Source organism: Hemicordylus capensis, chromosome 4 (assembly GCF_027244095.1).
Source record: "Hemicordylus capensis ecotype Gifberg chromosome 4, rHemCap1.1.pri, whole genome shotgun sequence".
Classification (NCBI taxonomy): domain Eukaryota; kingdom Metazoa; phylum Chordata; class Lepidosauria; order Squamata; family Cordylidae; genus Hemicordylus; species Hemicordylus capensis.
Window position 1 is genome coordinate 69,943,190 of NC_069660.1, and position 23,455 is coordinate 69,966,644.

General features: G+C 45.3%; 1 protein-coding gene across 5 annotated transcripts in view; it reads right to left on the reverse strand.

The window, feature by feature from the left end:
• SOX13 (SRY-box transcription factor 13) overlaps positions 1 to 20,528 on the reverse strand; it is a 149,441-nt gene extending 128,913 nt beyond the window's left edge. For all 5 annotated transcript variants that reach the window (XM_053245367.1, XM_053245365.1, XM_053245366.1 and 2 more), the window contains exon 1: positions 19,827 to 20,528. The gene's annotated coding sequence lies outside the window, so the exon portion shown is untranslated. The remainder of the gene's footprint in view (positions 1 to 19,826) is intronic.
• Positions 20,529 to 23,455: the final 2,927 nt, after the last annotated feature.

The following is a 23,455-nucleotide window of genomic DNA, read 5'->3' on the forward strand; positions in this document are numbered from 1 at the left end:
GGGGTTCTAAAGAAAACTAGAAGTAGTCTATGCAAAAGACTATCAATCAGCTCACCCCAGAACAGGAGACTGGCCAGCGCGAGGGGGCACTGGAGGTGATGAGATAATATAGAGCCATACCAAATGAGTGGCAGATTAAGCAAACCCAATTAAATGGTCCCCATAGTGGCCAACATTCCACGTAGCAGAACATCGGTAAGAGGGACTCACTCTGGGGCTGCTGTGCAATGTGAAAGGCAACCCCAGTGCTGTGCAACGACAGGGCAGTGTCCAGTGAAAACTGCACTGCACAATTGCCTGGACATTGTTTTAAGTCATTGCACTATTGCCCTGTCACACAATACTGTTGGGGCTGCCTTTCACATTATACAGAGCCCTGGTGGTCCCTAATGCTGCCAGTCCATTGCATAGAATGTCTGCTGTAGGTTTACCCCCAAAGCTCCTTATGTGAAAAGATCTCACAATTATTCTAGAAAATATTTAGTGTCAAACTTTGGTGGATCTCTAGGAAGAGATTCTTCCAGGACTGAAGAGCAGCCACCAAGAATTCATGTCTCCATGCCCCCCCCCCCATTTTTATTTGATGGCTGCCTTTTAATGATTTCATATTAGTTTGTACACCATCCCAAACTTCCATATCTGGGTGGTTTACAGCAATGTTTTTCAAACCATTTAAACTTGGGGTTCTCTTTTAAGTTTTCTTATTAAAGTGGTTGTCCATCTGGGTGGGGCAGAAAACAAGTCACAAGTCTGGCTTGTTCCCACTCTTGTCACCTGACCCCACCTGCCTTGCTGTCCTTCACCTTACCCAGCTGCAGTGTGAACTCAAGGTGTGTGGCCTGGCCATCCAATTGGTTCCCCAGCCCAGCAAGGAAGAGCGAGGCAGGGTAGAGAAAGAAGAGTGTGAACAAGCCGCACCTGCGGGTCATTTCCCACCACACCCAGATGAGCTGGCACTGGCTGACTAGGATGGGCTGGAGAGAGAAGTAGATTCTAAGTGTGGAGGCCATGCCCAGGTGCAATCAGTTATGAAACAATTTGATGTGAACAAGCCAAACCATCCACACCCACAAAACTATTGTGTATATTCTTCCTGCTGGTTGGAGTACATCTGAGTCGCTGATCTTTATTTTTATTCCCAGGCTTCATGGTGCACACACTGCCCGCATTCCTCCAACAATGCTGGTGCAGCTGTCACTGGGGAAAGCTTTTACTGCTCTAGTCTATGTCAGGATGAGATCACGCATATTCAGTCATGTGCAACTGCATTTTGACTGGTGCTGGGCTCCTTTGTTCCATGGGAGGGAGAAGGAAGCCAAAGCAGTGTGGGAGTTGCTCCTGCTTCAGGCACAACATAGCCAAAGTGCTGGACCAGGGAGACTTGGAATCAAATTCTTTCCTGAACTGCTGTGAAGTGCATGGAGTGGACCTCAACCTGTGACTGTCCCTCAACCTATTTTACAGGATTGTTGTGAGGTTAAAATGGGATAACTCCATGTATGCTGCTTTGATGTCCCTGGATGAAAGACATGATACAAAGGATAATTTTAAGGGAAATCCATACGTTCCGGCTTTACACATTACTTTTGGTGCCACCACTCCAGCTACATTTAGTTTTGACTAAATTCTACTGAAACCATCAGAAGAGGTTTGTTATGACTAAGGTGTGCCTTCATCACATTCAGTCCCAACTAAGTTCTGCTGGATCTGATACACCACCATCAGGTGTGAAATGGGAACTTTTGGATTAACTCCTGGTCGAGGCGGGAGGGCTGTGATCTTCCAAAATGAACAGCATGGAAATGGCTCCTTAGGTGCAATTGGAGTTCCTGCCTGATCATCACATTTAAACCTTGTATGCTGATGTGGGAAGCAACTCAGCAGGCTCAAGGCATGACTGCACTGTCTGCAGAACCCAGACAAGGCCCTTAATGGTTTGATAAGAACTGATTCATAAGTTCATTACTATGATGATCACTCCCAACACTTGAGTCTTCCCCAGCATTGTGTTGAGGCCAGGCGCGTAGCTAGGGGAGAGGAGTCCTGTGTTCACCCCTCTCCCCAGCAGTCCCTCGGAGTGAGGGAGAGAATGGAGAAAATAGGAAAGAGTGGAGCTGGGGGGCCCTCAGGAGCTGGACGGCCCGGGTTCTCAACCCCTGGTAGCGGCACCAGTAATAGCATAGCTACATCGCTAAGGAATGAAGCCAAGTATCAAAGAAAACTGATAGCCACATGCAGAGTTTGTCCATATCCCTAGCTTTCCATGGACAAGTAAAGCCCACAAACCCCCAAAGACTTGAGAGGTGAAACCTGCTATAGGGCCTTCCTGTTACACTTTGAATGAGATGGAGATCTAGTCTTGCAGTAGCACATGATTTGTCCCCTTTGCTAAGCAGGGTTCACCTTGGCTTGCACTTAGATGGGCAACTACATGTGAGCATGCTTGGCTGTAAGACATTCCCCTTAGGGGATGGGTTCATAGTTCAGTGGTAGAGCATCTGCTTTGCATGCAGAAGGGTCCCAAGTTCACTCCCCGGCATTTCCAGGTAGGGCTGAGACACTCTTGCCTGAAACCTTGGAGCCACTGCCAGTCAGAGTAGACAATACAGAGATAGATGGAACAATGGCCTGACTCAGTAGAAGGCAGCTCCCTATGTTCCAAAGGTCCTGTCTGTTAGAAAAACAAAGCCTCTGAAAAGAAACCAAGCCTACCTCGCCTGCCCATCCATTGTCAAAAGGGCTGTGTGTGTTTACACTAAGAGCTGGACCTAGAGAAAGGGGAGAGAAGCCAGGGTCCCTCCCCTCCCCACCACCTTCCATCTTTACTGTCTGCAACCATGCAAGGAATATTGTTCAACATTGCACAAAAAGCATCCCTGAAAATAGAAGCACCGGGGCCTGCCAGTGGCTGTGTGAGATAACGTCTACTTGCAAACACTGGGGCCTTTGTGTTGCTGTCACTATCCCTATTGTTCAGGAGCCTATTGCCTCAGGGATATTGTTCGTGTCTTTTGTCTCAGCCCAGCTCCTTTTTGTTTGACTTTACTTACCATTTCATTCCTCTCCTTTGTGCTCAGGTTCTCTCTTTTGTCTCCCGCTCTCTCTCTCTCTTTCCTTTCTCTGAGGGATTTGTATTTTGCAATTGTTCCAGGCCCAGTGGAAAAACAATGCACCCAGGGGCTCCTTTCTCTCATTCTCCATCCCTTACCTATTCAGGTAGGGTGGCTCGGGAGGAGGGAGCGGAAGTTCTGGGGCTCAGGGACTGGAAGACTTACAAAACTGGGAGAAAAGGTTCTTAAACACTATTTAAGAACCAGCTCATCGTGACTGAAAAATGAGTTCCAAACCTTTCCAGCCTAACATCCTTTCCCCTCTTGGTCAGTGAAAAATTAGAAGTGGGATTTCCGAATAACTTGTGTCTCCAGACAGTGCCCGTGGGAAGTTTGATCCTTTTTAAAAACTGATTTTTATTTTAATGCCTCAAAAGACAGGGCTCTGTGGTCACCAAGAGTCAGACTTTACCTTTTGATAGAAACTGAATTCACTGGCAAATCCACCTCATTGAGTTTAGTGTTCATACAGTACTCCATTCTGCAGCAGCTACAACTGGATAAGTATCCCAGTTCCTGTTTTACAAATGGGGAAACTAAGGCATAGTTGCTGCAGGGTGAAACGGCAATTTCAGTGGCAAAGTTGAGAACAGAGCTGTAGTCATGAACTGGGATTCCACATATCTGATATATGTGCCTCGTTCTGCCACAGCTGTCCTGTGAGACCAAAGCAGTTGACCTTAATGCAGCAGCAGAACTAGCTGAAGGGATGTGGAGGGGAGAGAACGAAATGGCTGAAGGAATGGCGGTGGGGGGAGAACAAAGTGGCTGAAGGAATGGAGACGAAATGAAGACGGGACAGGGAGCTGGCTCAGTTGCTTTGGGGCAGGGAGACAGGGAGAACTGGGGGCACAGATGTTCTGCACCAGGTCAGCTAGTTTCAGTATTTCTATAAAAACTGCAATACAACATTACTCTTTCCCCCACTCCATCTCTGTCCATCTTGTCTACACTTCAATTTTTAGCCTGCTTTCTGAAGGGAGAAAGGCTTATGAGATCAGCATGCCCATGTGGTTTGCCTGCCTCCACCAAGGTTTGTGCTTACAGTCCAGTACAAACAGAATTCACAGCACATGGGAGGGGGTGTTAGGAGATCTTAATGGTTTTTGGTTTTGGCAAATCTTCCATGTTGATACAAGATGGGCAGGGGCAGCCCAAGTATTGGGGGCACCACAGGTAAAGCCTGGCTTAGGTGCTCCCCTACTCCCTTTGCCTGCATGGCAGACACCTCCTGTCAAGCAGGCAACCCCCGTTGCCTACCCTGGCTGTCTCTGATGCTGCACACATCCATCTGTAGTCACCTGTCACCCAGCTGGCTGGCTGTGGTGATGGGGATGATCCCTGTCATCTAGCTGGCTGGCTGAGACAGTGTGTGCATGTGACCCAGGCCACTGGTGCCCTTCCCTGCTTGGCACCCTAGATGGCTGCCTAGTTCACTTATCAGGTGGGCCAGCCCTGAAGATGGCGGCAGTTCAAAGTATAGACAGTACCCCTTTGCTAGTTGGCCAGATTTGGCTTTTAAAAAGCCAAATTCTGGCTTACGGCCTATTTGACCCACAAGTATACCCCTTAGGTTCTGGCAACTCTGCCCCTTTGTAGCCTAGGTGCTGTCAATTGGGCACAAACCAAATTCACAGCACATGGAAGGGGGTCCTAGATAAGAGTTACGATAATAAATGATGCCGAAAGCAGATTCCATTAGTTCTACTTAGAACTGTTTCTTTTCTGGCTACAGTCTTATGTTATATTTTTACATGGACAAAAACAAAGGCTTGTTGATAACAAATTATTAAGTCTCTGTTGCAACACACACAATAGACTACCACCATGCTGCATTTCCTGATCTCTCTAACCATGACCATGGTGGACCCAGCTTAGCTAAGGGGACAAGTCATGCTTGCTACCACAAGACCAGCTCTCCTCTTAGAGGGGAGCCCACTCACCAGGCAGGAGCTTCCCCTCCCCCCACCATGATTTCCTCCACGGTGGTGTGGGAGGGGGAAGCCCACCAACACGGACGAAAGCAGGGAGGGAGGTGGGGAAACAGGGGCAAAAACAATAAATCAGAAACAGGGGGAAGCAGAAAGCAGGGCAAAAGAAAGAAACCAGAAAGAGGGGAGGCAGCAGAAACCAGAAAGTTGAGCGGGGTGGGTTGAGCAGAAGCCAAAAGGCAGAGGGCAAAAAGGGAGGGAAAGCAGAAGCAGAAGGCAGGGCCCAAAAGGCAGAAAGGGGGAGCAGAACAAGAGATACAAGGGCAGAAAAGAGAACTCAAGAGGGAGAAAGACAGGACTTGCATCCCACTAAACAAACAAGCTACCAGAGAAACTCAAACTGACTAGTACAAGCAGCCAGCAAATCCTCCAAAGCATGGAGCTTCCTCCAGCCCCTCCTCCTTGCCTGTTGCTTACTTCCTTGGTCTAATATTTGCTGATATGCCAGCTGTGTCCATTTCTTGAGATAAATGATCTCACAAAAGTAGTACATCTGCTGGTCACCTCCAGACCCGACTATTGCAATGCGCTCTATGTGGGGCTGCCTTTGTACGTAGTCCAGAAACTGCAGTTGGTCCAGAATGCGGCAGCCAGGTTGGTCTCTGGGTCATCTCGGAGAGATCATATTACTCCTATCTTAAAAGATCGACACTGTTTGCTGATAAGGGTCTGGGCAAAATACAAGGTCTTGGTTATAACCTATAAAGCCCTAAACAGCTTGGGCCCTGGGTATTTAAGAGAACATCTTCTTCACTATGAACCACACCGCCCATTGTGTGTGGTTCCTCTCCTCCACATCAGGAGAAGTTCATCTGCAGTTGCCACTGGCTCATCTGGTGGCTAATCAGGGATGGGCCTTCTCCAATGCTGCCCCAAGGCTTTGGAGCACGCTCCTTGCTGAAATAAGAGCCTCCCCATCTCTTACAACTTTTTAAAAGGCAGTTAAGACACATTTGTTTACCCAGGCTTTTAATTAGATACTGTTTTAATAGTTTGATGGTTTTTAATAGTTTTGATGTTGTTTTAAATTTTAAATTGTTGTAATGTTTTAACCTTTTTCTTTGTTTTTATTATATTGCTGTAAACCTCCCAGACACTTGTGTTTTGGGCGGGATACAAATATGTTAAATAAATAATAGTAATAATAAATAATAAATAAAATGTTTACGCATCCACCATCTTGAACTGGGGTGGATGACATCATCACAAACTATGCCACTGAGGTGTCCCTGTGTGTCACTCACTACAACTGTACCTAATTTGGTTCAAATCAGTTAGACATTCCACAAGTTAGTCCACTTGCACCTCAAACATTCACGCATCTACCATCTTGAATTGGGGTGGATTACATGATCACAAACATCACTGTTTAGGTGTCACTATGTGTCCATAAAACTGTACCTGATTTGGTTCATATTGGTCCAGGTGTAGCAAAGTGATAGAGGAGGACACAGACACACAAAACGTTGGGTAATCGCATATGCCTACTGCAGCAGGACAAAAATAGGCAGAAAATACAGACCTTGAAGCCACCAGGAAGTGTATTTTTACCCCCCCTTTTTTTTAGTTCCTGGAGTGGTCAATGCCAGGTTGGCACCCCCTAGGAATCAGACTGGCTGGAACAGCTTGATTAGCTGGTTGTTCCAGCCAATAAAACCAAAGAAGGAAATAACAGGCAAGTAGGAGGGACTGGAGAAAGTTCCATGCTTTGGAGGATTTGCTGGTTGGCTGTCTGTAGTAGTAAGTTTGAGTTTCTCTAGTAGCTTGCTTGGGTGGAATGGGACAGCCCTTCCTGCCCTTATTGATAAACCACCTCTGGGAGAACCCCATGCTGATACTGTACCTTCAGCCCAAAGGAGTTCATTCCAAGCTGGCTCTGCTGCAGTGCAGATCCCTTCTACCAAGCAGAAGGTTGGGAAACCAATGCGGTGGTGGCCCAGAGCTACTGTGGGGTTGCAGAGATGTGATACACTTAGCAAGCACATTTGCTCTCACACACGGCTAGCTATATAAGGTCACCAGAGAAATCTGTGTTATTCAATTTTGTTTATCCACACACTCCCCTTTGGCTTGCTTGGCATTTCCATAGGGACCAACACAATACCAGCTTCATCTGGGTATTTGCACATGCAAATTCCTCCTGCCATGTTACCTAGTCAACCTGGTGTGCTTGGCAGGCCTGATGTGGTGAACAAAGCAATGCTGTGTGGGGCCTGGCCAGGGGCAGAGAGAAGGGCTTATTCCAGCACGCAGGCATCATATATGTACACGTGAGGAAAGAAAAAGGAACCTTTGATTTCTTAAGGGAGATGTTCTGGGGCACAAACCCACTTGCAAGTCTGTGTCCTTTCTCTGTATCTCACCCACAGGGAGGTTGTTACTCAGTGGTGAAGAAAAGACACTCTGCACATTGCTGAGAAACAGCCTCTTCTCTGTTGGTACCTAACAAGTTCCAGGATGAACTCTGTCACTGAAGAAAACAAGCTAGTACACCTAGGGACACCGGCAATTTCAGCCCATTTGTGCCCACCTGCATGCCTGAAATTGGGCAGATAAACCATGCAAACCCCTGGATTAATCCACCAATTTACGTGTTGCGCTTCTATTGAGATTGCTTGCATAGAAAGGTTCTGCATGAGAGGGCAGTCACTACTTGTAATAGCATGCTGCTTAGGACAATGCAGGCAAGTAGCTGGTGTAGTACTGGGCTTGAGCAAAGCCTGTCTGTGTGTGTATGAGCACAGATGTGCATGCTTGCTGCAAAGTTTGCTGCACAGGGATTCTTTGCTTTAGGTGTACTTGGAATGCTATAGAATCTATAGGCTATGCACTCTTCCCCCTGTCCACATTTTGCCCTTTTCATACCACCCATTCCTATGGAGAAAAGACTAATTTATTGGCATTCCCACCCTCGGAAAGCAGGAGGCAACAGGAAAACTCCATAGACTGTAACCCGAACAAAACCAAACAATGACCATCCCCAGAGACAACAATGCTCCATTGTCTTGCACGGCCTTTTCCATTCTAATGCCCAAGAAGCCACAATTAACAAAGCAGCAGCTAGAAGCCACTTCCTCCTCCTCCTGCTTCTGCTGCAGGGCACATCCTTCTTGGCTGAGAGGGCAGACCTGCAAAGGCATCTTGGTCTCATAATGGGATTTGGAAATTCAGCGAATTGAGGGGAAAGCCCTTGGGATGCAATAGCTGTGCTTCGAAATGGATGAAGTGGGCTGCAGCCAGAGTTTGCATTGTTATGGCTTCAGAGAACAAGAAGGCATTGTCGTCTCTGGAGATCCTCTTTGCATTTGTGGCAGAAAGCAGCACAAGGGGAGCAGGCAACAAAATGGCAGATGCAGTTCAGTGTTAGCAAGTGTAAAGTGATGCATACGGGGGTAAAAAAAACCCCACCTTTACATATATGCTGATGAGGTCTGAGCTATTGGTGACTAACCAGGAGAGAGATCTTGGGGTCATGGGAGACAAATTGTTGGAAATACTGACACAATGTGTGGCAACTGTGAAAAAGGCCCATCCCATGCTTGGAAGCATTAGGAAGGGGGCTGAAATTAAAACTGCTAAGATAATACATTACACTGGCATTGTTTTATTTATTTAACTTATTTTTATACCACCCCAAACTTGCATCTCTGGGCGGTTTATAATCTAAATCATTTAAAACATTAAACCAGTTTAATTATAATTAATTAAACATTAAAATAATTTTAAACCAACATTAAAATTAAAACCATAAATCTAATTAAAAACCGAGGTGAATAAATGTGTCTTCAGTGCCTTTTTAAAAGTTGCCAGAGATGGGGAAGCTCTTATTTCAACAGGGAGCGCATTCCAAAGTCCAAGGGCAGCAACGGAGGAGGCCTGTCCCTGAGTAGCCACCAAACAGGTTGGTGGCAACCGCAGACGAACCTCTCCAGATGACCTTAACAGGCGGTGGGGCACATGGTGAAGAAGATATTTTCTTAGATACCCAGGGCCTAAGCTGTTTAGGCTTAGCCACTTAAATGCCTGCCTACAGGCAGTAAAGGACTTGATGAGGGATAATAAACTGAAACTGAAGTCAAGCTAGATGGAGGTGCTCATTGATGGGGGTTGTAATCTGCAAGTTGGGATAGAACTTTGTGTTTTGGACAAGGTTACACTCCCCCAGGAAATAACAGGTTTATAGCTTGGCAGTGCTCTTGGATCCAGGTCTCACGCGGTGCCTCAGGTTGAGGCTGCGACCAGGATCTTTTTTTACCAGCTGCAATTGACTCCACTTGTTCCATGAGAATGACCTGAAAACAGTGGGGCACCAGCTGGTAACCTCCAGGTTGGACTACTGCAATGTGCTCTATGTAGGGCTGCCTTTGTACGTAGTTCAGAAACTTCAGTTAGTTCTAAGTGTGGCAGCCAGATTGGTCTCTAGGGTATCCTGGAGAGACCATACTATGCCTGTTCTTAAACAGCTGCACTGGCTGCCAATATGTTTTTGGGCAAAGTACAAAGTGCTGGATACTACCTTTAAAGCCCAGATTGGCTTAGGTCCGGGCTGCCTGAGAGAGTGCCTTTCCCTACAAGATCCCCACTGTTCACTAAGATCATCAGGAGGGGTCTGTCTTTGGGTGCCACCAGTTCATCTGGTGGCGAACTGGGATTGGGCCTTCTCAGTTGTTGCCCCTGGGTTGTGGAACGTGCTCCCCGAGGATATAAGAGGATTATCTTCCTTGGAAGCCTTCAAGAGAGCCTTAAAGACCTATCTTTTTAGCCTTTTAAATCTGGTTTTAAAATGTTTGTTTTTTAAAATTATTTTATTATGTGCTTTTATGTGAACTGTCCTGAGCCACTTTAGGAAGGGTGGTATATAAACTAATTATTTTATTTATTATTATAATTAAATAATAATAAAATAATGCCCTGGCCACCATACCCCAGAAGAGGGCAACCAATATGATCAGGGGCTTAGAGCACCTTCCTTTCGAGGTAAGGTTATAACACTTGGGGCTTTTTAGTTTAGAAACAAGGTGACTGAGGGGCGACAAGACAGAGGTCTATAAAATTATGTATGGTGTGGAGAGAGAGAGAATTTTTTCTCCCGCACATAACACTAGAATCAAGGGTCATCCCATGAAACTGATTGCCAAGAAATTTACGACCGACTTTTTCACACAACACATAATTAACCTATGAAATTATCTGCCACAGGATATGGTAACAGCCACCAGCCTCGATGGTTTTAAGAAAAATTCATGGAGGACAGCTATCAGTGGCTCCTAGTCTGAGGGCTATGGGCCACCTCCAGCCTCAGAGGCAAGATGCCTCTAAATATCAGTTGAGGGGAGCACAGCAGGAGATTGGACATGCCCTCAATTCTTGCCTGTGAGCTTCCCAGAGGCATCTGGAGGGCCACTGTGTGAAACAGGATGCTGGATAAGATCCAGCAGGGCTGTTCTTATGTTCTTACAACTTATTGGAGAACCAGACAAGCTTCTGTGCAGGGGGTACCATATTAGCAAGGTATCTTTTTCAGGACATGGCATGCAGTGTGTATTTGGGAACATCAAAGAATAAGATGGCAGAGAAGCAGACATCATGAACTGTCAAACCAACCAGCCCATGAGGTCAAGTGCTAGCCAGTGCCTCTGAAGCGCTTAACAACTAGTTCAACATACCTTGAAAGCTGCTCATCTCTAGCAAATACCTTGACAAGAAAAGGACAACATGTCAAGGCAGGGAGAAAGGGACTGCTCAAACATGTAGAGAAGAGAAGAGGGGTGAAAACTCCCCTCCTCGATATCTTATGGTTTTATTGCTACCTATCAGATGTTAGCAAATGCTGACGGCTGTTGGAAAATCTTCTGATATTTGTTAAATGTGCATACATTGAGAGAACAGTCAGAATACGTGCCATCAACATTTATAAAGAAGCATTTGGGAGAAAATGTTTGAGGACCAGTTCAGCGCAGCTCTCCTTTTTGCCGTGCCCTCTGCCCGCAGACTACAGGGGACAGCTGCGGAAGGAAGTCCTTGGCTGGCTCTGTTCTCAGGAAGCAAGAGGTTATAAACTAGGAAGGGACAGGCCTTGCTGGCTGTTATTCTGAGCAAAGGCTGGGACTGACAAGAGGCAAGTTGTCTCACCACTGGCTTCACCTGGAATGAGAACAGGACGCAGAGGTGGAAACCAGCAGGGAGGGCAAAAAGTGTCCACTGCTGTTCTTGGGCGCATTGGAGTGCACATGGGATGGGCAACGGGTTCAACTCAACAGTCAAGCCCCATTTCCTCTTCTGTAGAAAGCCCCCTTGGTTTGGCAGGAGTGGCTAAGAATGAAAGACTGGCCTGGAAAACATGCATCATATCCCCAGCACATCTATAAAACCAAAATTGTTATCTTCTATCAATATTGGGCAATTGCATGGCTTTAACTGTTGCAGTGAACTTTTTAGTTTTCAACGCAATTGCACAACATCTTGTCACTCAGGGCAGGGCCTTTATTTTATTATTTATTTAAGAAAGCTGCTGCTAGGGAGTATGCACACATGAAAGCAGTGGGACTAAATCAGTGTTTCTCAACCTTTTTGGAGTCAAGGACCACTAAATTCTTCGTGCAGAGTTTCAAGGACCGCTACATTCTTCATGCGCAGTTTCCCAGACCAGCAGTTAGTAAAGGGGTTTCAAGTTTAAGTTTTTCTATTTACTTACTTACCAGACTCTTATACTGCCCCAAACTTGCATCTCTGGGCAGTTTACAATTAAAATAATATAAGCATTAAAATAATTAAATTTGGACTCTTTAGCAAACATGGAATATTAAAGGTTCTCAACCTTGGGTCCTCAGATGTTGGTGGACTTAAACTCCCATAACCCCCAACCACAATGGCATTTGGCCATTATGGCTGGGGATTATGGGAGTTAAAGTCCACCAACATCTGGGGACCCAAGGTTGAGAACCCCTGAATCTAAAAGCTTGGGTGAACAAATATGTCTCCAGTATGTCTTCAGTATGTGTGGGGTGGGGGTGCTTGTGATTATTCAATGGAGAGGGGATGTTGGGCCATTAGAAAAATTCAAAAGCTACATGGGGCCAATGAAAACAACACACAAGCAAGCTTTTGAATTCCCCCAAACTCTTCATCAGGCTGGATGTCAAGCAAAGCAAAAAGGAGGTGAGGAGAGGAGAGCTGGGCAGGTTGTCAGTAGAGCCCAAAGTCTACAGTTTAACCCTCTCTTGATGGAGGTGGAGTTTTAGCAGGAGTTGTATAGTCGCAGGGCCGGATCCAGACCATGTTAGTCAGGATCACCCACTGAAATTAATTTAGTCATCTCTCATTTCTGTCAATGCTGCTTGGTCATGATCACCTGGCTTGATCTGGGTCCTGCTCTTAGATGTACACTTTGTGAGGCGGACCTAATGAAACCCATACAGCTCTTCCAAAACTCCTTAAAAACAGTTACATGGCAGGTGCTGGAAATGGTTTTCAAAATGGTGAAAGAAAACATGAAGAAGAGTGGTGGGGACCTGGTGTTAAAGGGAAGGGGGCAATTCTGAGATGGCGCGGGGCGGGGACGTTGTAGTGGTGGATGCCTCATCTTCCTCACTGGGGAGATGAAGCACTGTTCAGGGTGGGCGAGGCAATGGTGCACCGGACCAGGCTCGGAAAGTCGCCTGGGTCCAAGAGCTGCCGCTGCTGTGCTTGCGCACCAGAGTGTAGCAGGTGTTCCCCCATCCTCTCTCGCAGCGTGCGCTTCTGTACCCCCCCTCCCAACTCCCCTGCGTGAACCAATCACACCAGCCTGCTCCTGGGGCCACGCAGCTCATGTGGTCCCACATGCTGCCCGTGCGTCACTGCGAGGCGAGCCAAGGCAGCCCTCCTCCCTTCTTCCACCGCTTAGCCCTCACCGCGGCATGATCTCGGCCAGAGGTTGTCCTCCCCCGCCCAGCGAGGTCATAAAGGGGACCGCCATTTTCCACCGGCAGTGCAGACCAGGAGATTATAGGGGGCCGAGGGACTACAACGCCCTACCAATGCAAGAGGGAAACGGCGTTTCCTCTCAAGGTGCCTTGGCCGCAACAGGCAGCTGGTTTTAAATCAGTTGGGATCGGACACGAACCGCGCTGGGCATCAAATCCCCAGGATCACTTCATTCCAGTGCCATTCATCCAATGACCCTTTTGCATGAATGCACAAAATGGTATCTTGCCTCTCCCCTGCAGCATGCTGCCTCCCTCTGCCACTTAGCCCTCCTTGGTACGCGTGCTTGCTCCCCCTCCCCCGAGGAAGGTCCACCTGCACTCCCTTTCTGCAAAGTCCAAGCCAAGGCACCCTCCTCCTTCCCTCCGCCACTTAGCCCTCACCACGACATGATCCCGGCCAGAGGTTCCACCTCCTGGCAAGGTCACAAAGGGGACCGCCATCTTCCACCGGCAGTGCAGACCAAGTGGTTACAGGGCGCCGAGGGACCACAACGCCCCACCGATGCATGAGGGGAACAGCGTTCCCTCTCAAGGTGCCTCAGCCGCAACAGGCTGCTGGCTTTCAATCAATCAACCTTTGGCTGCAAATAATGAGCATGCAAGAACCAGCAGCCCTTCAAGTGGCGCCCATTGCCATACCTTTTCCTCAATGCCCTGCGCTGCATACAGTTTGAAGTTGTAAAGATAGGGAATAAGATAGCTGTAGGAAGATCTCAGCAGCATGTGGAGGCAAGGCAGAAGCAGGGTCCTGCGCCTCCTCTTCCGTGCCATGTGCAAAATTGAGGAAGTGAGTGCCTTGATTGCAGTTGTTTTTGGGGGGTTGACTCCCAGTCAGGGACCGGCACGCAACCCTTCGGGGACCGGCAGCGGTCCAGGGACCGGTGGTTGAGAAACTGTGGACTAAATGGATTTACTTGGGAAATGGCTCCACCAAAATCAGTGAGATTTGGGACTCATTCATGGATTGTTGCACTGGGGGAAGAGATGCCTTTTTGTGGCTTTATTCATAACTGCTACATTTCTGTCCTGCTCTTCCTCCAAGGAGCCCAGAGCACTGTACATGGTTATGTTTATCCTCACAACAAGAGGAGGATAGAGCCAGCATAGCGTAGACAGAGGAAGAGCCAGCATAGCGTAGTGGTTAGAGTGTTGGACTAGGACCGGGACTAAGACCCAAGTTTGACTGCCCATTCAAACCATGAAACTCACTGGGTGACTCTGGGCCAGTCATGTATGTCTCAGCCTAACCTACCTCACAGGGTTGTTGTGAGGATGAAAATAACCATGTACACTGCTCTGAGCTCCTCAGAGGAAAAGCGGGATATAAATGTAATAAATAAATAATAAAACAAGCCTGTAAGATAAGTTACTGTCCCAGAGTCGCCCAGTGAGTTTCATGGCAGAATGTTCTGGAGTAAAAGAGCATTGCAGCTTATCTTGTGGTGGTGTGTGTGCAAAAGGCCTTTAGGTCCAGGCTCCAAAACTACCTAGGTGCACCTCTAGTCACAGGGTATGAGGCAAGAGCTACACATTACCAAACAAGTATGTAATTCCCAACCTTGTGCTTGCCTTATAACACCAAAAAGGGGAGGGAGGGAAGTATTGATAGGATATGCTTAACCCTTTACTGTCTCCCAGTTCTGACCCCCAGGCCTTTTGAATCCACCTTTCACCAACATACAAGACCAGAAATAGACCAACTATGGGAAGAAGTGGCCAGGGAAATATTTGCAGGAGAGCCAATGGTCAGAGGAAGGGTTATACACTCCCTCTCCTACCTGCTGCTTTCCCGCTACAGGTCACACCCTTGCACTCCTACTCCTGCATTTGTGCCACCTCAACAAATTTTGTCCGAGAACACATCTTCCCAGCCCCAAGACAAGTCTAAAGCATGAACATGGACACGACTGGCTGGGAGAAGACGCCGTTATTTCCACTTATCAGGTGCACAGTTAAGGCACCAGGAGACTAAGTTGCACAGATAATTGTGGCACAGTTAGCCACTGAACCAGCTGTGACACTTCAGCTCATGGCTTTAAACAGGAACATGTTCATTCACAGGCCTGTCTGAAACTGGCACCATTCATCACTGCTCTGCACATGTTCAGATGGAAAGGGAAGCATGCTATTATATTGTTTAGCACTGCAGGTCTGTTTCGTCCCCAAAGCCTCATGAGTGCCAGATTCATCATGCATTCTGCCCAAACGTGCTACATCAAATACAGTAAAATATACTGTGTATATTTTTTTACCTAATCCTATACGTACATATCCGAGTGCCCAATGGAGAAGGTATTTATTGAGATTATTATGGGGCCAACTGAGATGATCACTGATGGACTCAGTCAAATGTGTGAAGCATATGCATGAAGAAGTACCATGTTTGAGCTGACAGCAAGAGATGAATGTTTCATCAGTGGCAATGAGTCTGAGGGCTTATTCACATGATAGTCAGGGTGATGAACACATGAGTGAATGGTCCTTAGCCATCTTAGTATAGACCATAACCTTTGGTGGCGAATAGCTTTGTCTTTATGCCAGCTAAGGCTCTTTCCCTGAGCATATTTCCATTTTCTCCTAGCCACTATGAGCACTTGCAGCTCCCCACATCTCTAGCCAGTGCAATGCCTAATCCAATGGGAAATCAGAAGTTCTTTTTCTGGAGCTAGCCAACACACCTACAAGCTCCTTTATTCTGCTGCAAAGCCCATCAGGAGCCAACCAACTCCAATTTACTTTCATCCTATCTGTACAACACTCCTCAGCCAAAACTATTTGAATTGCTCTTTCCTATGTAAAAACCTAGGTCCTATGTAAATTATGGAAAACACACAGCCTGAAGCAATTCATCTTCTCCCATGAGCTCCCTTTTTATATGCACTTTACAATGTAACTCTCAATAGGATCCAGATAATTCAACTTCAGGGATTAGGAAGTGGGGGTGGTAATGTGGATTATGTAGACAGAGACACAGGCCCTTTCACTCCAGATAGACAGATCAGGTTTGCTGCATTGTGATTAAGGTCATGCTCTACACTAGCAGACAGGATACTGCAGCTTAACAGTTGTGTAAAAAAAGAGAATTTCAGTACATACAACTTCTCACCCTGATATGAATTTTCCTCTTCAAAAGATCTGCTAAATGCAACAAGAATCTTACCCTCCCCTTTCCTTCTGGAAAGGAAAGGAAAGGAAAGATTGTGCCATCAAGTCAGTGTCGACTCCTGGAGACCAGAACCATGTGGTTTTCTTGGTAGAATACAGGAGTGGTTTACCATTGTCTTCCTCCAGCACAGTATGAGATGAGCATCCGCCTCCAGCACCTTCCTATATTGCTGCTGCCTGAAATAGGTGACTACAAATATATATTTACTAGGCACAGTCTGGAAAGCACACCGGTGGGGATGCGAACTAACAGTCTCTTGCTCCCTAGGCAAGCTGCTTCCCTGCTGTGAGTCACCCTAAACTCAATAGATATTGATGGTTAGTAATTACAAATGGGGATCTACAACAAAAAGTTGTGGTGTACCTCCAGCCTCTAAGAGCAGCTCTTCTGTTCAGGGCTCCAGTCTGTCTGGAACAGGAACCTTGTAGCACTGATCAGAATTTGCAAAGCAGGGGCAAGGGAGTGAAAAGATGTCGTTTCCACAGCTTCCTGAGACTTTCCACTGCTTTGCGATATAGGCGAAAAGGCTCAAATTCAGGGCCAAAGCACTTTACTATTATATACCAAGAGAGTGGAAGGCTTCTAGTGAGTGGGAAGTGGTGTAATTTTCCCCTCCTGAAACCTCCCCTTTTGTATGAGAAGTTCAGCCTCATACCATGCATCTCCCTCACACTAAAACCTTCTCTAAGATACTACAAAGCAGTTCATACAAAAAAAAAAAAAAGGGTAGGATAAGTGTCCTACCTGGTTTCGGGAGTTGTGTGTGCTCCCGATTTTTGATAATGTGTGAACAAATAACTAGGTAGGTGGAGTGGGGAGGGATTGTGTGAGAGAGGAGCTGGGTAGGATGGCACCCTCCTCCCCAGCATTCATACCCAGCATTTTAACAAGGTAGGAGGAAAAGCTGTCTTACCCAGTGCCTTTCTCACACACAGTCACTCTCCACTCCTCCTACCTAGTTGTTTGCTCACACCATCAAAAACCAGGGAGCATGCACAGCTCCTGAAGCTGAGTAGGACGCTCTTACCCATCACTTTTTGTAAGTGGGTAGGGGCACAGTCAAATTCCCCATCTTAATCCCACCCCCTTTCTTCAACCAACAGCTTCAACATTCTGCGACTCAGCTGCCCTCAACATTCCACGGCAGTCACTGAGCCACAGACTCTTGTTGGGGCATTTTGGGGACTTTCAAAAGCTAAATTTACAAACTAATATCCTTCTGCACGAGGGTGATAGGGAGTCACTCAGATATTCAGGAGCCATCACCTTATTTAGGAGACTCAATTTTTCTTCCAAAACAGTTACGCACAGAACCATTCAAATTCAATATCAAATGGAACAGTTTTATTGGTTACATTTGAAGTTTTGCTATATTTTGTTAGCTACTTTGATTAGAACTTTACAGTGCAAGCTATAAAATAAAAATGTCCACTCAAGACACGTGCCTGAGTTACACAAAATTCCACCACATACAACTTTGGGGAGTCACTGCACATTGCAATGGTGGTTGACTAGCCATCCTCATCACTGGGCATTCCAATATTTACCTTATGCGGACACTATTTGTAGCAGTGCAGCTCTGCACTGTTCCCAGCAGCAGTCTAGCTGCTGGGCCACAAAAATGGGCATATTGTCAAATGTATGGTGGGCCACAATGTACGGCCTACTAGGAGGCTGCATATTGTGTGCACCTGATACAGTACATTGGATGCTAAAGTTCTCTTCAGTCCTTACATCAATACAAAACTAAACAGGAGGTGTGTGACAGATCAGATATTTGGATGCCAGTTTCCATGGGACATGGAATGGATAAGTTAGCCTGTACATAAGAAGTTAACTTAGCAATGCTAATTGGGGATGATAGAGGACTGATCTGTGCGTAGGGATGTGCGAACTGGTTCGAATTCGAACCAGGGTGGTTCGATGGTTCAAATTCAAACCAAACCAGCCATCAGGTTTGAGCTGCAGGTTTGAATTCAAACCAAACTGGGGGTGGTTTGATTTGAACCTCCAAACATGGGTGGGGTGGTAGCTGGCACCCATGGGTACCTACCACCCAAACCACAAAGCAATCGGACACTCGCACAATTTTTTATGAATTTTTGAAATTTATTTTTATTTTTCTCTCATAGGGTATAATGGGACTCAAACCAGCCCATTATTCTCGATTGTGGAGCACCCATGGCTGCCAACAACCACCCAAACCCCGAAGCAATTGGACATTCCTATGATTTTTTATGAATATTTGAAATATTTTAATTACTTTTCTCATAGGGTATAATGGGACCCGAACCAGCCCATTATCCCCTATTGTGGAGCACCTAGGGGCACAAAAGTGAGATGGGTGGTAGGCACCCAGGGGTGCCTACCACCCACAAACCCCCAAGGCAATCAGACACTCCTCTGATTATAAAAGTATTTTTGAATTCCTCAAAGGGAATAATGAGGATTGCAGCAAATGTATAGCTTCACGTCGGGGGGGAAAGGGGTGTCCTAGAGCAGAATGTGGTGGGTGGTAGTGCCCAAGGGGGGCCAGGAAGCTATCAGAATTATTTGAAAGGAACTGGGCAAAAGGCTGATTTTTAAGTGATTTTTGAAGTTTGTGTGTCTTTAAGTTTAGCAATGAGAGTGGATTCATGGTTTGTCATTGAAAATCTTATATGCTACCAAAGAATCTAGACTCAGAACACTTCAGAAACAACCCCTCTCAGGTCAAGGAAATACATGCAAATATGCCACTGTTCCTCCCACTTGGGTGCAAAGCATCCTCTTTGATAAAAACAGTTCCTGCCACAAACTCCCATCTCATATTTGCATCTCACGCACCCATTCCATATCTTACTTGATGATTGTATCTCATTTCAAAGATAAATGGACCAATGGACTGACTCACAAGGGTGGGTTTCACATGTTCCTGGGATGTTCACCACCATGGCATGCTTAGACTAAGACTTCTACTGTTAGACACCATACAAAGTTACAAGTGTATTTCAGAAGTGTCAAGGCATTGGATAGCACCGATAGTACTATGAGTTAGATTATCAACATCAGAATTGTGACTGGACAATTCCTGAAAGCTTTTTAACATGGTTTCTTATGAAAGGATTTCTTACACATTGTATAAAGGTGAAGTGTGCCATCAAGTTGATTTCGACTCCTGGCGCCCACAGAGCCCTGTGGTTTTTTTTTGGTAGAATACAGGAGGGGTTTACCATTGCCTCCTCCCGCACAGTGAGATGATGCCTTTCAGCATCTTCCTATATGGCTGCTGCCAGATATAGTAGCAGCAGGGATTCAAACCAGCAACCTTCTGCTTATTAGTCAAGCATTTCCCCACTGCGCCATTTAAGGTAGTTACATATTGTATAGGAGGTCCCTATATGTGGGCACTGCACTCCAGTAGCCTTGCAAATCTGGAGAAGGCTGCTGACCTCAAGCATCCGCGGGCATCTTTAGCTTCTGTTCAACAGAACAGAAAAATAGATCGGCATATCATGGAAAAGTACAACTTTCAAAGCAGACACAGCAGGCTTCAGTGAACCAGAAAGTTAAGCAAATACGAGCTTCAAAAACATGCTGGAATTCACTCTACCTTATTTGCTCTTGCTGTCACTTTAGAGAACCTTTTCCTTCTCCCATTCAGGAACAAAATCCCTTAGGACACAGAAACTTCAGAGCAGTTATCAGAAAGAGAGACAGGCAGGTTCTTTTGCTATTGCAGTGGTTGAAAACAGCTCTGCACTCTGCACCTCACATTCATCTTCCTTCCAGGTTGCTGTGGAACTAACAACACAAGAATGAATACTAGAGGAACTATGTTCCAGGCAGAGACTTCTGGCACTTTGCAACAACGGCTGGCCGTTCTTGCCAGGTGCTGCTATGCCCTCTGCTGTTCACAGCAGTCGACACTTTCCCCATTAGCTTTGCATCTACAGTGCATTTCTTCAGAGCACACAAACCAACTTCCATTCTTTCAAGGATGGTCAGTACCTGATCCATCTTTAAATAAACAAAAGGACAGAAGAAAATGCATCTCACTCAGAGCTACTACTATGCAAGAGATTCAGGGAAGTTAGACACACCAAGGCACTTATCTTTAGCAGTGCAGGAAGAGATAACCCCACTTGCTTGTTACTTAAAAAAAAAAAAAAGTAGTATTCATGCCCTGAAGGACAATGCACATAATTCCAGAAACCTAAATTCTGCTTAACACATTGGGGGACAACAGAGTGAAGGGACAAAGATTCCATTATTCTTAATTTTATGTGTGTACAATGCCTTTTTTTTTTTTAGGTGCCTTATCATAAGATGAAACAGGCAAGGAAAATGTACAGTGACATGGACTTAGTTTCACTAGGGATTGAGGACTAAAGGGTTAAATCAAAGGCTCCATGGAACAGGTGAGCTTGGAAGAAGGATTAGAAGGGGGAGGAGAAAGATGACATCCACGGAGATTTACTGGAAGCGAGAAAAGGATTGAGAGAGATTTAGGAGAGGGAGTGAGGAAAGCAGGAAAATAAAGAGGTGACACTTTTTGTAAAGTATCAAAGGCAGAATATATATGCCGACACTACAGTACTGGTTGATCAGTGTGGTACAGTAGTTTTGCTTAGCCAAGGTGGTAGGAGAGAAGGAAAAAATGAATTATTTTGGAGTTGGACTCCCAACTGCATGAGAGCATGGAACAACAACAGAACAAATGTATCCCATGGAGGGAATGAGCCAAGGCGGGGGATTAGAGAGAGGTGAATGTTTTCTTGAATGAGAAGGGCAAGTCAGGTATTCAAAAAGAGTAAGTTGCAAGTCAAAACCATGGAGTCCAGAGACTTTTCCAAAAAGACCACTGCTTCAGTAGGTCACTGAGAAAGTGGACAATGTTGAAGGATAAAGACTGAGTGAATGCCATGATACTAGAGGCAATGTGCAGAAGATGAAGGTAATACAGAGCAGATACAATGAAAACTCCAGGCAATGAGAAGAGGCACCAAGAAAGTGGAGGAGGTAGTCTTACTCGTGTTTGTCTATTTTAAAAAAGTTTTTAAGGGCTATATCAGTACTCTTGCATTTCAGTTTAATAGTGGGGTGGGAGGTAGAACAAATTTTAGCACATTTTACAAAATGGTGGGGGTGGAAAAGGAGCATAAGAGTTGTGTCAATCATCACTAGAGAGATTACAGGCACTATTCAACACCTGCACAACTGTATTGCATACAGAAATAACAGTCACAACTTACATGGTACCTGGTTTATATGTGTGGTGAATCATTTTTGCAGCAACAATATGAGAGTGCTGAGAAAACAGAACATTCCCACAAACAGAAGTGTCCTCTGAAGGGAAGATATCTGGATCCCATTTATGAAACAAATGAGTGCACATTTATGAATGTACTATGGATGATTTTAAGTCCTTTCCTGACACAATAAGAAACCACCAAAAGTTAACCACCTCTGTGCTTTACCTTCACCACCTTTGATACAATACTTTCTTTACATCAGAGAAGTGAACAAAAATCGATTTTAAAAGTGTTGTACCATTTGTTCTTGCATAAAGAAAACGCACGGTCATGCAGTACTAATTCAGTGCAAGTTTGCTGCTGCAGGTCTCCTTTATAAAGAATGGCACGTGGCCCTCCCCAATCTATCTGAAGAACCTGATCACTTGCAAGATGAAGAGATCAACTATTTGCAATAAGAAAAAGTCTTCCTCCATATACAGTAAGAGGTCGGTGCAGAAATTCTTATGTGGACAGACTAATGTCTGGAGAGAAGACTAAGCAAGATTCCGCCCCTCCTCCTCCTCCAACTTTCCAAAACTTTACTGCCAGTCAGTCAGCACCAGCTTTCTAGAAGATTGTAAAATATACAGCTAAGTGTCAACACAAAAGGGGCTTCACAGTTGATTAGCTTATACTTCCTTGCTTATACATGAAGATAAAGGATTTATTCAGATACCACGTCAGACCAACGGAGGAACCAACAGGCAAGAAGCCATGAGAGATGAATGTGGAGACAAGCATGCTGTTCCTTTTATTGCTCAGCATTCAATACATTTTCTGAGATTGATTGCACATATTATGCCAAGGAACAACATCGAGAAACTGGTTTGTGGATTTTTGCCCTCCTACCAGTAAGACAACAACTTTTAGTTGTGTACTTTTGCCTTTCAGCTACTGGGTCTCATGAAGCCAGTGAACAGGACTATTTTGGATACAGTACAATATCCAGTGATTTCTCAGTATTGGACACTGTAGTAATCAGCTAGAAATTATCTGCATGTGAAAAAACATGCTAAATTATGGACAGCACAATTTAATAGACAGAGGACCAAACCACACATTGTGCAGGTCAAAGACTGGATCTCCAATATTTTCACTTTAAAATAACTCACAGGGCAGAAGGGCGCATGCAGTGGAGAAGCATGGATCAGAGCAGTACCAATGACAGAGAGGGTTTTTAACCCTTTTCCCCATGCTGTTTTCCTTATCTAAATCACCACCTTCCTGATCCCTGCTGTTTGACCCACCCGTGAATGAATGCTGATCAAAATTTCCCGTCACTGGGCTTGTGCCCTGCACTGCTCATTAAGTCTTCCAGTAACTAGCAGGAACAAAGAGGCAACATTTGCAAATTTTCATTACTCACAATTTTAGCACACAGACAATAACCACTAAGCCAACATAAAGTGGACACAATATAATTAATGTTACATGTGCCAAACGAAAACCACAACTACCAAAAGGTTACAGAATGGTCATAAAATAGTGAAACAACAAATATTTTGGCTATTTCAGACTGCTTCAGAAACCCTGTTTTAAGTGCCTGGTATCATACTAGAACTCATAGGTGCTAATAATACATTGTTATTGAGAAATCAAATAATCATGATCAGGAAAAAGATTAATTCATCAGTAAATAATATCACTGAGGAAGATGGACATCAATAGAAGTATATATAGACCATTAAATATTTTCGATATGTTAACCCTATTGCAGATAGGATGAAACTCTGATTAAGTCTTCTAAATAAGGCTTCTTGCATTTTATTCAGTACATTGCACCAACTGGGATTTACTCCTTTTAGATACAAGTAATTCTCTTAGTTAGCACTTTTTACATTAGAAAATATAGGCATTTTGGACCTCTGTATTCTTTATCTTGAATGATTTGGAATTTAAAAAAATTAACATCTTATTGCTAGCACTCCTTTGTAATTTGTGCTGA